Below are 17,431 nucleotides of genomic sequence, written 5' to 3' on the forward strand. Positions count from 1 at the left end.
TGTTATGAGGATTAATGAGTTAATATTTTTAAAGTGTTTAGAGCAGTGCCTGAAACATTGTTAAGTACCATGTGTGTTTGTGGGGGGGGGGGGGGAGGGAGTCAACTCTGAAAGTATTTTCCAAATGCTGAAACTTTTAATCACCTCTTACCAGCCTTCCTATCACTATATATTGTTTTTAGATAAGTGTCTCCCTGTATACTCTGAGCTCCCTTGGTCGGGAACTGTGTCCCAGTCCCTTCTGGATTCCAAACTGGCACAAGGCAGCTCTCAGAAATATTGTTAAATGAGTAGAAGATCATACAGGATGAGCTTTCCACAGCCGCCGATCTTTATGGCAACTCAGAGATCATGAGCCTAGAATTTCCTTGGAAGGCATTTTGGCAGGGGGTGAGGGTGAGGTGTTATAAGGCACCAGCACTTTCCAGTCCCACAATTTCTTCAGCCCCGTAAACTGATCAGGTGACAAGAGTCATAGTAGTGCCAAGCCCGGCTAATCCAAACCAGAATGGCACAAACAGTACCTTTCTGTATCACATAGGTTGAGTTTTATTTTCCATCCTTCATACCTGTTTCGTTCTTTGTGTGTAGTTAATGAGCTTTACATTTAAAGCGAGAAAAGCCAATAAAACACGAAAATCGCAAATCAACCGTGCTTTGTTCAAGAGTATTCTGTTTAATCAAGAAACTTCCCTAAGTATTACACTCAGTTCAGCCACCAGGTGCCAGGTCGCAATAGGTGTTGTAGAAAGAGGGCCAGGGGGAATGTAAGAGAGAAAAGCTGTGCTTCCTTCCCTTGACGCTAACAATGCCACATGTGATACAATACACCATCCCCCTCTAGGCAAGCATCTTTAGAAATCAAAGATGTTCCTATAACCTACTAATGCATCTGTGCCTTTAATTAGCCCAATTGAGCATATAACTCGGTAAAATCTCTCACCTTTTTTGCTCCTTTCAACTAATTTCTGAACATTTCATTTTCTAGTAAGCTTTCACTGCATAACGAGCAGTAATGAAATGACCAATATTAACCCATTGTTAGATTAAACAAAGTACATCATTGGCTGATAGGATTCCATATTATTGGGGTTTGAAATGGGCCCCATCCTATGTTACAAACATTTGGTGTTTGCCTAATGAGACCATTCTTGTACCTACAAAGGAAAAAAGACATTGTATTAAAACATTTCATGTTAATGACGGCATGTTCAGCACTTTCCACTCACAGCCACATCTGTGGGTGAGGCAGGTTTCTTGATATTAAATGCCGCAGTTGGGCCCATATTCTTAGCGAGATGTCTGATTGGCTACTCCCCAAATATACCTTAAATTGGCTTAAAATAGAACAATCACATGCTAACCCGGTAGCATTAGCAACTCTATTAACAGCCAATTTCACATCCACACCAGAGGGAGTAAAAGGTAATTTGCTCATTATCAACACCCTCTGGCAGTGGAGGGAAATGACTGTTCATCAAAAAGTATTTTCCAACATAACAATAGCAGCGCCCATATGTAACCACCTCACTCTCCCTTCCCTCCATGACTTGATCACTGGAGAACAGCTACAGGAAAAGACTGAAATATAAATGGACTTGATAGTCTACCTGCCTGTCCCCTACCCAGCATCCAAAACCAGCCCTACCTTCACCTCACCTCAGCCCTTTAGGGTGATAAATAAAATGCTGGACAAATAATCCTACAGGGTACAGGGTGGATCCCACTACAACAGAAGTTATTTAGATCAAAAAGGTCTCCAAGCGTCCACTATTTGACTAGTATCTCAGACTACTCTAGCTTAACCCAGATGAATGTGGACAGTTCTTTGGAGCCCACTGTAACCAGATATGATCTGTAGATTCACCTAGTGATTGAAAAAAATAAGTCATTCAAGAAATAGACTATTGTCCCAAAGGGGAAATTTTAAATCTCACCCCTGGCCTTAGTATATATGTCTTCAGAAATGAAGCTCTTTTGTTTGCTTTTATCAGTGTTTAATAAGCTTCAGTATGATGTGTTTATATATTTGGATATAATGTTATACCATTATAGTGGCAAATTAAAGAAACATTTCTTATCTAGCACCTCTGTTCAGCCAGCTGTTTTTATTTGAGAATGATCATCTCCTAATTCTTGTCTTGCTCTTGGGGCCTTCTCCTCCTCCTCCTACTTTTATCCACCCTCTCTCCTATACACAGAAGCCAGGCTAATCTGCCTGAAGCAACTCTCAAAGTGTCACTCCCCCTACTCTGAGTTGCCTCTCTGCTGCTCCCTATTGCCTCCCCATTGCTTCTAGATGAATTCCAGACTCTACATCCTAGCATCTAAAGCTTTTCACAGCCCTGCCTCTCCTGCTTTACTAGCTCTAGCTTTACTAGAACGTAGCCCATCTGCCCTTACCAGAATCAAAGGCAAGATCAAATGCAACTGTCCCCAAAAAGTCTTTTTTGATTGTTCCAAAGGGAAGTGATCCACTACACTTCTGAACTACAGTAGTTTTGGGATTGTCTGCCAGTAGATTACAAGGAGGCTTCCCCTGGAACTTGTAATTGAGAGAAAGATTGTTCTAAAAGAGCTGAACCATACCCAGAGTCACCTTAGAGAGACAGAATAGGTCTCAGATCTGCACAACCTGACTGTATCAGAGTAACCCATTTAAGGAAAGAGCTTATCAGTCTGATCGTGCAGAGGGGGAGGAAAAACATAGTCACAGAGGGAATGATATCTGGACCCCTTCTAGGGATGTCGAGGAGAGAGGGAACCTTGGCCAACAGATTGACAGTACCAGCCCCATTGGTGAGACTTCGCTGTCTGAGACAGTTACATGATGCTGTCCTACCCAGTTGCCATTCAACATTAGACTCTTTAAGTGTCCTTGGTTCTGATTCTGTCACCCAAAAACTTCTTTGGTTTCTGATGTTGGTCAGAAAGTGTGTTAGATATATGGACTAGGAGTACTCTGGCTCGCATGATGGTAATTGCTCACTACAAAGTATGGACTGTGAGTATTCTGGCTCACGTGATGGTGATTTCTCACTACAAACCAATTAATCGGCTCTTTATTCTCTCAGTAACTATTACTGAGCATCTGCTATGTACCAGGTACTTGTCTACTCACGTGAGATAAGCTGGTGAACAAGAAAAATATAGTCCCTTGACCTATGGAGTTCACAGTGTAGAGAGAAATACAGACAAGTACACTTACAATTCTAATATAGTGTGATGATTGCCTTGTTGGGGTTGTTCAGGGGATAAGGGCAGGACCACATGCTCGGAGGAAGCACCCTGGCTTTGGGAACCAGAGAAGGCTTTGTAGAGAAAATTATATTTACCCTGAGTCCAGAGGCAGCAGCTAGCGTGAGCCCAAAGCTGATGGAAAGAGGGAAATGAAATGATAGCATATAGCAGAAGCAGCAGGGGCATAAGTTTCAGGGTATGTCTGAGAAGCTGCACACAGTTCAATAAAGCTAGAGTGGGGAATACGAAGAAGGGCAGCAAGGGTCAGGAAAGCAGGGCGCAGATCAAGGAGGCCTCATAAACCATTTTAAGAATCTGTTTTCTATCATGAGAACAGTGGAGAATTATTGAAAGGTTTTAAGCAAGTAAATGACATGATCATATCTCTAATTGCTGAAGGAATAGGCAGGGTCATGGGGGATGAGGAGAAGGGGGCCAATTAAAAGATTTATTTAGAAGATACAACAGGCAGAACTCAGTGAATGGTGAGATGAGAGGACTAGGAGTTGATAAGAGAGAGTGGGGGAGGGGGAGGGAAGGAAGGAGAGGAGATTCAAGATGGCGCTTGCATTTCTGGGCTTGAATAGATGGAATAAATTGTGGTACCTTTCACTGAGGCAACGTGTAATAGTAGTTCCGAGGACAAAGTCCAGGTAGTCCAGAGTTGGGCTACCTGGGTTTGAATCCCTGCTTTACCACTTACTGCTGTGTAGTCCTGGGTAAGTTACTTAATCTCTCTGTGTCTCATTTCCCCATCTACAATAAAGATAACCAGAGTATTTATTCATAGAGTCGTTAACACAGATTACATACATGAGTTAATAGTGACGTGCTCAGAATAGTGCCTGGCACGTAATAAATGCTTGTGTGTTTGTTAAGTAAATAAAATAGGTGACACAGGAGGAGTAGCAGGTTTGGAGTAGAGGACTGAGTTTCATTTTGGAGATGCTGAACTGCAGAAATCTGTGAAACAATCAAGAATTGCTGTCTAGATGGTAGTTGCATAAATAGATCTGGAGCTCCAAATGGAGATGTGTGCTAGAGATTTTGTTCTGGGAGCAACCTCATATGAACAGTAACTGAAATCAGGACAATGGATAAAACAGATCAGAGAGGGTGTAGAAGGAGAGAGGAGGACAAGACAAGGGAAATCCTTGGGGACCATTTCAGGAATGGATAGAAGAGGTACTTTACTTGCCAAAGACATTGAGAAGCAGTCAGAAAAGCAGGTGGAAGACTTGAGCTTTTCTCAGAAACCAAGGACAGAGAGTATTTCTAGAAGGAGGAGGTGGCCCCTGGTGTCAAGTTTGTCAAATACAATAAAGACCAAGAAAAGCCCATTGGATATGACAACAAAAGTTTGACCTTGGCCAATCAGTGTTGCTGCCACTAGGTGGGTGAGTAGGTGGGTGGAGGCAGGAGGAGGGAGGGTGGTGGAAGAAAAATAAAAACAGCAAATGCAAACAATTTATTCATGGAGATAGTGGGGAGGTGTGGGAAGGAGAGAGCAGACAATAGATGGAGGTCAGGAGAGGCTTTTTTTTGGTGTAATACAAAATACTTGAGCATATTTAAATGCTGTTATGGTTTGAATTATGTCCCCCAAAATTCATATGTTGAAGTCCTAACCCCCAGTACCTGACAATGTGACCTTATTTGAAAATAGGGTCACTGCAGATGTAATTAGTTAGGATGAGGTCATACTGGAGTAGGGTGGGCCCCTAATCCAATAAGACTAGTGTCCTTATACAAGGGAAATTTGGAGACAGACTTGCACACAGAGAGAACAGCATGTGAACATAAATGCTAAGATGGGAGGGGTGGGGGCAGACCACCAGAAGCTAGGTAAGAGGCACAGAACAGATTCTCCGTCTCTCCTGGCCCTCCTCAGAAGGCACCAACCATGCCCACACCTGGATCTCAGACTCCTAACCTCCACAAATATAAGACAACAAATTTTTACTGTTTAACCACCCAGTTTGTAGTGCTCTGTTACACCAGCCCTAGGACACTAACAGGACAGCGAATGGGACTTTCCACCACTTACAATATTAATCAGCGTCCTGGTAGGGAGTACATGGCACACTCAAGCTGAGTAATACGTGGAATGTTTTATAAAGGGATCAGGTATAAAGGTGTGGGCAGGAGGTGAGAAAGCCACAAGTCATCGTGCAATGCCCGGGTCCAGTAAGAGTAGGCCTGGACCATCCCAGACCCCAAGGGCCAGTGCTGGAGCAAACCTACCCAAAATGGGCAGAAGAGTGGCTCAGAAGGGGCCTTGAGAGAAGTGTGACACCAGCCTCAATCACTGCTGGGTACCTGCCAGGGCCAGATCTGAAGGCGAATGTGCAAATATGGCACAGCCCTCCCTCCCTCTGATCTGCTGGTGCTCTGCATCGGCCACACCCACCGGAGGCCGGAGGGCAGGTGAGCTGGCTGACCTCGTGGGGCTTGGACCAGAGGCAGGAAGGATAGAGACTAGAAATGAGCGGAAAATGTAAACCCAGTCCATGCCTTTGCACATTTTGGAACCACTTGACTACATTATATATTCAAATGCTTAAACTTTTAAAATGCTAATAAGAAGAATCATTAGAAAGGGAGAGGCTGCAGTCACTAGGCCACTCATTGCGTGAAGCCCCTGCGGGAGGGAAGGGGGCTGTTTTACGGCACCAGTACTCTTGTAGTTACATTTGTCATTGTTCATTTCTGCTTCACCTGATGCATACTGGGTTCTTTGCACTTTTTAATTACTGAATAAATTAATATTTATAGTCCCTATTTCTCTATCCACTGAGAGGGACTTTTTCTACTACCAACTGACCTCTTAACTATTTGAAGTGACTGAGGCGTATCTCTCTCCCAGGATACCTTCAAGATATGCCAGTGACTGTAACTGTAACCAGAACAGGTCTGGTCTAAAATATGGGCTCATACAAGACAGGAACTTACTCCCAGAGAAGTTTCTGTTTATGACATAATCGGTAACAATCATTTCTTTTATCTATGATTATAGACATTTAACTAAACCTGTATTGTCTAAACTAGTACATGTTGACATACTATCACTTTTATATGCTCCTATACTAGCTTTAACCAATGTTTCTTTTCAAATTAAATCTTAATTCATTGTAGAAATTAATACAATAATCATAAGAATAATAAGCCTTTTGGGTCACCTGGGTGGCTCAGTCGGTTAAGTATCTGACTTTGGCTCAGGTCATGATCTCACACTTCATGAGTTTGAGCCCCACACAGGGCTGTGTGCTGACAGCCCGAAGCCTGGAGCCTACTTCTAATTCCATTTCTCCCTCTCTTTCTGCCCCTCCCACACTCATGAGCGTGAGCACACCCACGAGCTTGCTCTCTCTCTCTCTCTCTCTCTCTCTCAAAAATAAATAAACGTTAAAAAAAAGAATAATAAGTCTTTTGGGGCATCTGGGCTCAGCCGGTTAAGCATCCAACTCTTGATATCAACTCAGGTCATGACCTCATGGTTCATGGGATCAAACCCTGAGTCAGGCTCTGCAATGACAGCACAGAGCCTGCTTGGGATTCTCTCTCTGCCCCTCCCCTGCATGCTCTCTCTCTCTCTCTCTCTCTCTCTGTCTCAAGATAAATAAATAAATAAATAAATAAATAAATAAATAAATAAATAAATAGAAGAAAGACAGAAGGAAAAAGAAAAATGAGTCTTTTACACATGTTTGTAACAGTTCACCTTTGGATTTTGCAACCTAAATAATTTTTAATCTTACAAAGTAGCACCAGCTGTGTGGCAGTCTTTTGAGTCCTTGGGTTGGCTTTTCCAAATGAAATTAAGGAATTGTTTTATGACAACCCACTTCAAAATTCTTCGGCTTCTCACACCATAATTACAGATGCAATCCGCTAGTCCCCTGCTTCTTGAAGCACAAAGACCCAGTCCAATCTGGAAATTGCTCTAATGACTGGACTATCCGTGTGAATATCCCCACACTGTATTATTGGTCTCTGGTGGGGGGAAAAGGAATGTGATAAAATACAGACATTTTCATAGCAAGAGGAGAAGTTGCTCGTGGGTAAATAAATCATTTGAGGAAAATCAGAATTGAGCTTTGACCCAGTTTCTCCCTCACATGAATAATGGGATTACAAGGACGAGCTAGAACAGGCCTCAGAGATCAGTGAGGACAAAGGAGGAAACCAGATGAGTGGGAGAAATGACCTATGACAGAAATTCAGCCTTCAGGATCTTTCCAGGTGGGGATGTCTGAGAGCTGGATAGCATATGGGAAGAAACCTCAATAAGCAATGAGAATAAGCCACACATAGCTGAGCACTGAAAGAAAGAAAGAAAGAAAGAAAGAAAGAAAGAAAGAAAGAAAGAAAGAAAGAAAAGAAAGAAAGAAAGAGAAAAATTTTAAAAGCAAAAGACAAGATGGAGAGGAAGTGGGGAGTACCCCACAGTCCAAACTGTCTTCTTACAAAACGCATTTCCATGAATGGTTCTGGCTATTTCTAATTTTTTTTAAGTCACGCCCACATGCTGCGACGCCCAGAAAAGTTTTCATTCCTTCCCTTCGTTTTGGAGACAGAAATTCCCTTTCAAGCTTCCTTGTTACCGGAACTGTGGGAGCACCGGGGTTCGCTGGAGCCTGGCGGCTTTCCTCCCTCATTGCCACTTGGGCGGTTGATGTGCTCTCAGTTACAAAGCGCCGGACTGCTGCTGCCTTCAGTCAATCCGTTTAGCCGAAGGCCTCTGATTTGTTCACATTTACTACAACACATACAGAGGGCTGGAGGATTTTTCTTTTTTTTTTTTTCTTTTTTTTTTTTTTTTTACTATTGATCTGGTGCTTTAAGAGGGGAAAAAATCTCCTTGGCTGTCTAAACACTATTGATCCCTGCTTGGGAGTCGCAGCAGAAGTGTAGAAAGGGCGTGGATGAATTGAAATTTCATTTCCGACAACTTGTTCCTGTTATTTTTACCCTTTTGGACGGGGAGAAACACGTTGCTGCGGCTTCAGTCAATGTGGTCGATAGCTCCACTGAGAAACTCAACACGGCTTCTGCCAGAGGTTTGGCAATGAGACATGATGTTGGATCTGGAGTGTACAGAAACGGAAGGATGCTGGTGAAAAGCACAAGGTCTTAGCAAATGGTTTGGAGCTCACTCTGGCCTACAGGGAGCTGTGGCTTTGGAGAAAAGGATTACAGAGACAACAACATTCCTGTTTGGGAAAAGGCCCCGAGCGGTCTCCTAAGAAGCTTCGCGGTTACCGGTGCCCTGCCTCAGACTCTTGGCTGGCTTTCTGTAACAAGCAAAAGAGAGATCCTCTGGAGCCAGTGCTAAATTTCAGGCCTCAAAGAGGAGCATTATGTTGAGCTCTTACAGGAGGTTGCTCATTACCGTCCAGAAAAGCACTGATGCAGAAACTGGAGCTGCAGGCCCGCAGGGAACGAGTGGACGGCACTGGGCGTTCAAGGGCACACATCTGCAGCCAGGGGCCTCAGGAAGCACTCCCACCCCGTCAGCACGCTGAATAGATATGGTTTGGTGCCAACAGCACCAGCTTTGTTCTTAACTTTTATGAGATGTTCAAAGAATACAGGAGAGAACCAGGCTCCTTCTTCCTAATGGCAACATCTGGCATTTATGTAGCCATGCACCTTTGATCCTTCAGGATCCCAAAGCGCTTTACAACCTGCTACAGTGCTAATGGCCACAGCAACCCTCTTACAGTAAGTGCAGCCAAATATTCCCCACATTGGTTCCCTCTTCTCAATTTTGCAGTGTATAGAACAGTTCTCCATTCTGGAAGAGGAAAGATTCCAGTTTGGATCTCAAGCACCTCTTTTGCTGGTCATTTTTACAGTTTGTTGGGTACTGTTTCCCCACACACACCTCATTTCTTTTTAACTAGAAATACTTCATAACCATTCTTAATAAACAGTGCTTCGTTTGCATTTCCAATTATTTTATAGGCCCCTTTCTGCTCCTATCCCCATCCCTCCCATTCCAGAGAAACATGGAAACGCTCTTCTCTCCTGGGAGCCAAGAATCTGCATTGTGGATGAGGTTGCAAATTCAGTCACAATAAACAGAATTAAGAAAAACTGAGCTGGCATTTGACAGAAATTGTAAAATGACACTCAGAAATGTTGCTCTTGTGGAAATTACTGATATTAAAATATAAATCAGTGTCTTGTGTTTCCCGTAGCACCAGGGGCTCTATTAGGTTATGCAGTTTGATTGCTGAGCTGAACCTAAGAGACTAGGCAGTTCGGTGTGGAAGTTATCCCAAAGTATTTAACCCCTCTCCTGCTGGAGAGCAGGCATCTGAAGCAAATGCCAGTTGAAAAAATCGCCTCCAAAAGGCCTTGGCTTTTTCACTGAATGCTTTGAAATTCTGGGAAGAGGCAAGTGGGGTAACATGGGGAGAGTAGGTAAAGGAATTTAGAAAATCCTTTCTCAAGGCAAGAATCTTATTGCACAGTACCAGGAAGAAGACAGCCTGGGGCAACTCAAAAAGCAGAATCTATGCTAAAGAGGGTAAAGGGAAAAAAAACCATTAAAAATTTTTTAACCTTACCCCTATTTTATACATGTGATTTCTTTAATCCTCATCACAACCCTGCAAGGGAGATGCTATTACTCCAGTTTTTCTCAAGTGAGAAAACTGAGACTCAGAGATGTTAATTTGCCCAAGGTCATAGAACTTGAGTCAAAATAGGAAGCCTGACTCCATAGAGAAGTGTCTGGGGCAAGGAAAATACAAGATGAGCCTGGAGCGGTGTGTGATGCCAAAAAGCAAGGAAGTACTCAAGAAAGGACAGGGACTTGTTGAAAGGACACGGGAACCAAACTGAAAGAGCTCCCAGGGCTCCCGAGTGGCTCAGTCAGTTAAGCGTCCAACTTTGGCTCAGGTCGTGATCTCACAGTTTGTGAGTTTGAGCCCCACATCAGGCTCTGTGCTGACAGCTCAGAGCCTGGAACCTGCTTTGGATTCTGTATCTCCCTCTCTCTCTGCTTCTCCCTGCTCACATGCTCTCTCTCAAAAATAAATAAAGATTTTTTAAAAAATTTTTTTTAAAAGAAAGAGCTCCCAATGGCCAAAGTTGGACCATTTGAGCAACAAAATAAATAATAATATTAGATCATAACCCATGAAATAAAATATATAGCCATGAGTTTATATGGATGTAAATAAATAAATCATTAAATGGGGGAGAGGGGAATTCCGATGAATAAATGTAGAAGGAATAAAGGAAATATAAAATCCCTATTACAACACTCTAGCAATAATCGTTGCAAGCAAGATCAGCCTTGCTAAAAATAGTGGGTGAGAGTTTCAGGAAAAAAAAAACAGGATATTTATGTACTCTCAAAGTATCTCCCCCATCTTAAAAAGTTATTAATTATAATGGGGAAAATAGTATAAATGTATAGTGGATGAACTTGGCAGACACCAGCATAACCAAATGACCAAGGTTGACATCATGAGTAATAAGGCATATTGACATTCTGTAAGATACTAACATTGGGAAGCCAGAGAAAGGATACATAGGAACTCTGTCAACTATTTTTGCAACTTTCTGGAAATCTATAATTATTTCAGAAAGGTCCTACGTTCCTCATCTTTCACCAGAGTAGACCACAGCCACTCTTGTGGAGAGACAAGGCAAATCACAAATAACCATAATAAAGGCAGGTTGTGTTTCGTTAAAAGAAGTACAGATAAAGTTCTTTAAGAGTATGAGGGGTTACCTACCTGGCAAGGCTGCTGTAGGATTAACTCTGTTATTTTATGTTTATAACAGTGCCTACACGTGACATATAGCAGTTGGCATACAAATGTTAATATTACATGTGGCTGGAGGGAAGATGACAGAAATGGCAGTTGAGTTGGGGCTTGGAGGTGTGTGATTTTTGGACAAGCAGAAAGAACATTTCTCATTTATAAATAAAGTTACTAAGCAATCAGGTGGGAGAGTTTTTGCCATGTCAGTCAATCATAATGGCAACCAAGATTAGAAGAGTGTGTACTTCAAAAGAGGAAATTTTACTAAATGGCATGGAAATACTACTGGTGTCAGTAGGCGGATAGAGTATGTCACTCTCTTCCCCACTCTGGATCCCCCTACTCCATACATCAAGAGGAAAAAAAGAACGAGTGAAGGCAGGGTTACCTGCATGGCTCAGTCGGCTAAATGGCCAACTCTTGGTTTCATCTCAGGTCATAATTTCACAGTCATGAGATGGAGCCCTGTGTTGGGCTCCTTCCCTCTCTGCCCCTCCCCCACCCCTCTAAAAATAAATAAACTTAAAAAAAAAAAAACAACAGTGAAAACAAAGAGCTGATATATCAAGAGAAAACCGAGTCAAGAAAACCACTATCAAGGAGAGGAAGAAGCATCTGTGGATAAAAGTTGGTCCATAATGAAATGGGGGTTCCAAACTATACAGTAGAAGCAACTTGTGGAGGTGCTAAAAATGGGGAGTGAGTTGTAGAAAGGTATCTCTGAGAGGATCATAAATAAGGATACTTTGTCCACTTAATTGCATTAGATTCCGCTGAATGAAATGAAAAAGTCCAAAGTGACTTAGAAAGAAATTGTACTCTCTGTCCAGGCCTAGTATGGTGGTTTCACACCATTCAGGGGCTTAGGCACTTTCTGTTCTGTCTCTGTGACCATTTCCTCATGTTCCAAATGGCTGCTGGGTTAAATCAGGAGGGAGGAGGGGGCAAAGAGCTGGGCAGTACTACTAATTAAGAAGAGTTTCTGGGGGTGCCCGGGTGGCTCAGTCGGTTCAGCGTCTGGCTCTTGGTTTCAGCTCAGGTCATGATCTCACGGTTCGTGGGTTCAGGCCCCACATGCTCGGGAGTCTCTGTGTGTCCCTCTCTGTGCCCCACCCCTGATCTCTCTGTCTCTCCCTCAAAAATAAAAAATAAAAACTTTTAAAAAAAGAAGAAGAAGAGTTTCTGGAAGCTTCCCACAGTATTTCCTCTTACATCTCAGTGACTAAAACTTAGACATGCAGCCAGACCTAGCTCCAAGAGAGTCTGGGGTAAGTAGTCTTTTATTTATTTTTATTTTAAGTGTAGTTAACATACAGTGTCATATTAGTTTCAGACGTACAATATACTGATTCAATAATTCCATATATTACGCAGTCATCAAGTTAAGTGCACTCCTTTTTTTTAATGTTTTATTTATGTTTTGAGACAGAGACAGCACAAATGGGGAAGGGGAAGAGAGAGAGGGGGAAGGAGGATCCAAAGCTGACAGGCTGAGCGGACCCACTGAAAGCAGCAAGCCTGATGCGGGCCTCAAACCCACGCACTTTGAGATCTTGACCTGGGCCAAAGTCAGACACTCAACCAACTGAGCCACCCAGGCACCCCAAGATAAGTGCACTCTTAATGCCCTTTCATCTGTTTCACCCATCCTCCTGCCCGCCTTCCCTGGTAACCATCTGTTTGTGCTGTATAGTTAAGAGTCTGTTTTTTGGTTTGTCTCTTTTTTTCCCTTTGTTCATTTCATAGACTTTTAGATGAGCACATAGACACCCAACAAAATTAGGGTTCTGTTACTGAGGAAAAGAAGAAGTATGAATATTGGAATAGGCAGTTGATAGCTTCTGTGAAAAGTACCAAAGAAGGGGCACCTGGATGGCTCGGTCGGTTGAACATCTGACTCTTGATTTTGACTCAGGTCATGATCAAAGGGTCGTGGGATCAAGCCCCATGTGAGTCTCCACACTGAACATAAGCTTAAGATTCTCTCTTGCCCTCTGCCCCCTCCCCTTCTTGCACTCTCTCTCTTTAAAATTAAAAGAAAAAATGTTTTAATTGAAAAAACGGGGGCTCCTGGATGGTTTAGTTGGTTAAGCATCTGACTCTTGATTTTGGCTTGGGTCATGATATCACAGTTCATGGGCTTGAGCCCCTTGTGGGGCTCTGTGCTGACAGTACAGAGCCTGCTTGGGATTATCTGTCTCCCTCTTCCTCCCTCTTTCTCTCTCTCTGCCCCTCCACTTCTTCCGTGTGCTCTCTCTCTCACACACAATAAATAAACATTTTTTTTTAAGTACCAAAGAAGAGACCCATGGGAAGAGAATTTCACCTGTGACAGTGAGGCTGATAAATCCTGGAACACCTTCTCTTGTTCCTCCTGGACCCTCATTTCTTCTGCCATTACAAAGTCTCCTTCTGGGAAGACCCAACTAACCATGTTTCCTCTCCAGGAAAGCCTTGGTCCTGGGGTTGGACTATAACTCAATTTGTGACATTGGTGTCAGGTCCCTACTCACTAAGTTATGGTGCAGAACCTGAAACCCTGGCAAAACCATCTCCAGCATCATCTCCTCCTGCCATCTTCCCCTATCAGATATGCCCTTACATGGTCAGGGATTTTTCTCTTTGTATCCAAATAGGCAAACTCTGTTCATGCCAAGCCTCTGCAAGCTATGGCTCCATCCATACATTCTGGGTAGAAATAATTGATTGTACAAGGAACATTCCTACCAATTCATGGTGCTCACATATTTTTTGAAAATAGAGGAAATATTGGGGTGCCTGGGTGGCTCAGTTGGTTAAGCATCAGACTTTGGCTCAGGTCATGATCTCATAGTTTGTGAGTTTGAGCCCTGCTTCAGGCTCTGCGCTGACAGCTCAGAGTCTGGAGCCTGCTTCAGATTCTGTGTCTCCTCTCACTCTCCCCCTCCCCTGCTCATGCTCGGTCTCTCTCTCTCTCTCTCTCTCTCTCTCTCTCTCTCTGTGTCTCTCTGTCTCTCTCTCAAAAATAAACATTTTTAAAAACATTTTTTAAAAAATAGATGAAATATTGAACATCATCTCATTATTTCAATAATTAAGAGCCCTAGGATTCATCACACCTTTTACATTAGTAGGAGGTGGAACATTGGAGAAAAATATAAAACCCAGCAAGAATAAAGGAAAGACTTATGGCTGAGTGCAGGTAAATATACTCGTTTTGATTAACCCCCAAGGATAACTTTAACTTTATTTTTAAAACTCATTTTCTTCCTGACACACAGCACTCTATAAGCTTAATGTGTAAAGCATAATGACTTGATTTACATATGTTGTGAAGTGATTACCATGATTAGTTAAGATCATCTAAAAAAAAAAAAAAGATTTTTTCCTTGTAATGAAAACTCTTAGGATTTACTCTCAACTTTCAAATAGACCATACAGCAATGTTAACTATAGTCATCATGTTGTATATTACATCCCCCATTCTTATTTACCTTATAACTGGAAGTTTGGTTTTCTAAGGCTTCTGGTCCATCCATATACCCAGGGAGTACTAGTTCCTTGGGGAGAAAGCCAGCATCAGCAATCTGTGGTTATGGCATTTGTGTAACCTCATGAGGGTAGATGGTATATGAAATACTAACATATGTTTCCCATCCTGCTTGCTCAACCTGTATTTCATTGAACTCATTCACTTGTACTCTTTTTCCTTCCTCTCCCAAAAACAAAACAAAGCCTCTCTGAATTAGGAAAGAGGAAGGAAAGGGGAATTTGAGCATAAGCAAGAGAATTAGACTCTGGTGAGATTGATGAGGTGGGAAAGAGCTGGGGAAACAATAGAACCCCAGATAGGTTTAGCAAAGCAAGGGCCAAAGAGACTTTTGATCAATACCAGGAATGGGAGGCAGGAAAGTGAGCAAAACCTTAGGATCCTATCCCCTTCATCTTAACACCTTTCCAAACAAAATGTAGAATGATGTTAGGACAGGTCTAATAAGAGAAACCCTGAGACCAATCTCGTGTGTGTGTGTGTGTGTGTGTGTGTGTGTGTGTGTGTCTGTTTGTCTTTCTCTATGCATTAGGAACATCCTTGGAAAATGAAACAGGGCCAGCAGCCCCAAAGCCCACAGTATGAGGAAGATTCAATAAATCCAGCCTGTTGACGAGGACACTGTTAGCACGCTCAATCTGGGAGAGATGTCCATGACCATGGACCAGAGCCACCTCTGATGCCAGACTCCAACCTAGGACCCCAGAATTTAGGTGTACTCTGAAGAGGAGGTAAAGAGGTGGAGGGAGATGTGAACTGATTTATTTTTAACCTGAAAATGATGGCACTTTCTCAGAAATAACTAAGATGCTGTTTCTGCCATTTGTTGGAATGAGGCTCAGTAACCATGTTGAGTAATAAAAAAAGTTACTTTTTCTTTACACATCTGAGTTCATACGTGCTAAACTAGTGACTCATGTGAGGTACAGTGCTAGGTGTTTCTTGAGAATCTGGAAGGTGCTCTGAGTGTGAGCTGAGGCCAACCAGGAAGCACAAAACATCACTGGATACTCTGAGTTTCTTGTTTCACTAGAATTGTTTATTTGTTTGTTTGTTTGTTTGTTTTTCTGGTCATAGCCGTCATGAAGAGAAGGCCTGCTGGGGCAGGGGGGAAGAGGGCAGGACTTTTGAATACAAGAAAGCAATTCCCTTGGCAGATGCAGCAGAATTGGATGTGCCAGTGGAAGAGATGAGGCATGAAGAAGTGGCGATTTCAAAAGAGATACAGAAGACATAGAATGAGGCTTTGAAAAGAGAGAAGACATTCAAGTCCTTGGCCCAGAGATCTGTACCCACAGATCAGGTAGGGAGCCCTCCCTCCATTATGAGTTCTGTCCTCTACAAAATATTGGTCCAGCCACACTCCTCAGAGAGCACTGTGAAGGTTCCACATGATCATTTTATAAAGCATTTGAGGCTCCTTCAAAGCACTCTTCCTTACCCATCTGGCAAACATTACTGTCAAATGCACTGAAAATTTATCATATAACCCTTCCATTTTTTTCACCATAAGCAATTCCAAATTGCCCACTGCTGTTGTTAATGACTCACAGGATTCCCATGTCTCCTTCATGGAGACACACAACTTAGTTCTCTCTTTCTTTTCTTCTAACTTACTTCACTTAGTGAAGTCCAATATCTCTTCATGTAAATATGAGGCCCTATGCCTTACACTTCTCCTTCCAAACATTCTTGGCCCTTGCAGCTAGTTGTGTAACTCCATAGTTGACAAAACCATCACAATCTAGACAGTCGTTTCTGTCCTTGGGATAAGATTTTATTTGATTTACGAGTCATCTCCAGACCATCCTGCAGGTCTGCCTGTAGAGGAATATTTTTTTTAATATTTATGTATTTATTTTGAGAGAGAGAGAGAGAGCAGGGGAGGGGCAGAGAGAGGGAGAGAGAGAATCCCAAGCATGCTCCGTGCTGGCAGCACAGAGCCCGATGCAGGGCTTGATCTTGTGAACCGTGACATCATGACCTGAGCTGAAATGAAGAGTTGGACACTTAACCAACTGAACCACCCAGACACCCCTGCCTTTGGAGGAATACTATTCTCCAGGATATATTTGTTCCATTCCAACTTTTGTGTGATGCTTAGGCTGGTTATACTAAAGAAACATGTGCATCATGGTAGAACATTGAATCAGTAAACCTTAAAGACAATGGTCATTTAATTCAACCCCCCAACCTCAGTTTATAGAGCCAGAAACAAAGCCTCAGATAGATGAGTGCCTTTCATTCCAAAGGCCATTCCTTGACATGGGTGCTAAACTAGGTTTAGAAGCTTGGTGGCCTAGAGCCTTGTTTAGTGTTTTTATGCCACATTACTTTTAATCTTCTAGTTTAAATGTTTATGTCCCCCCCCCCAACTCATGTGTTGAAATTCTAATTCCCAAAATGATGGTATTAGGAAGTGGGGACTTTGGGATGTGATTAGGTCATGAGATGGATTAGTTTTCTTCTATAAGAGACTCCACATAGGTCCCTTGCCCTTTTAGCCATGTAAAGTTACAGGAAACACACACACACACACACACACACACACACACACACACACACACACAGCTGTCTCTGAAGAAGGTCATCACCAAACACCTAACTTGCTGGGGACTTGGTCAAGGATCTCTCAGCCTCCAGAACTGTGAGAAATTTCTGTTGTTTATAAGCTACCCTGTTTGTGATACTTTGTTACAGCAGTCCATCTGGCTGAGACACCTAGTGTGGACATCATTTGTGATGGTCACCAATACTTCCTTTAGGGGATAAAGGAAGATGTTAGGCACGACCACGTGACTTGTTTTGGCCAATGAAATGTGAGCCGAAGTGAAGCGTGTCACTTCCACTCTAAGACCCTGTATGTTACCCCTCTGCT

The 17,431-nt window shown here is 42.7% G+C and overlaps 1 protein-coding gene and 1 long non-coding RNA gene across 13 annotated transcripts in view; both read left to right on the plus strand.

Moving 5' to 3' along the window:
* The window catches only part of LOC111557992, a 474,951-nt gene extending 461,964 nt beyond the window's left edge, over positions 1-12,987 (plus strand). For all 12 annotated transcript variants that reach the window (XR_006590782.1, XR_006590783.1, XR_006590776.1 and 9 more), the window contains one exon: positions 12,454-12,987. This is a non-coding gene — a long non-coding RNA (uncharacterized LOC111557992). The remainder of the gene's footprint in view (positions 1-12,453) is intronic.
* A 1,095-nt stretch (positions 12,988-14,082) lies between these two features.
* The window catches only part of PMFBP1 (polyamine modulated factor 1 binding protein 1), a 52,222-nt gene continuing 48,873 nt past the window's right edge, over positions 14,083-17,431 (plus strand). Inside the window, exons 1-3 of the mRNA XM_019819976.3 lie at positions 14,083-14,205; positions 15,086-15,284; positions 15,711-15,856. The gene's annotated coding sequence lies outside the window, so the exon portion shown is untranslated. The remainder of the gene's footprint in view (positions 14,206-15,085; positions 15,285-15,710; positions 15,857-17,431) is intronic.

The sequence above is a fragment of the Felis catus genome, chromosome E2 (assembly GCF_018350175.1).
Source record: "Felis catus isolate Fca126 chromosome E2, F.catus_Fca126_mat1.0, whole genome shotgun sequence".
NCBI lineage: Eukaryota > Metazoa > Chordata > Mammalia > Carnivora > Felidae > Felis > Felis catus.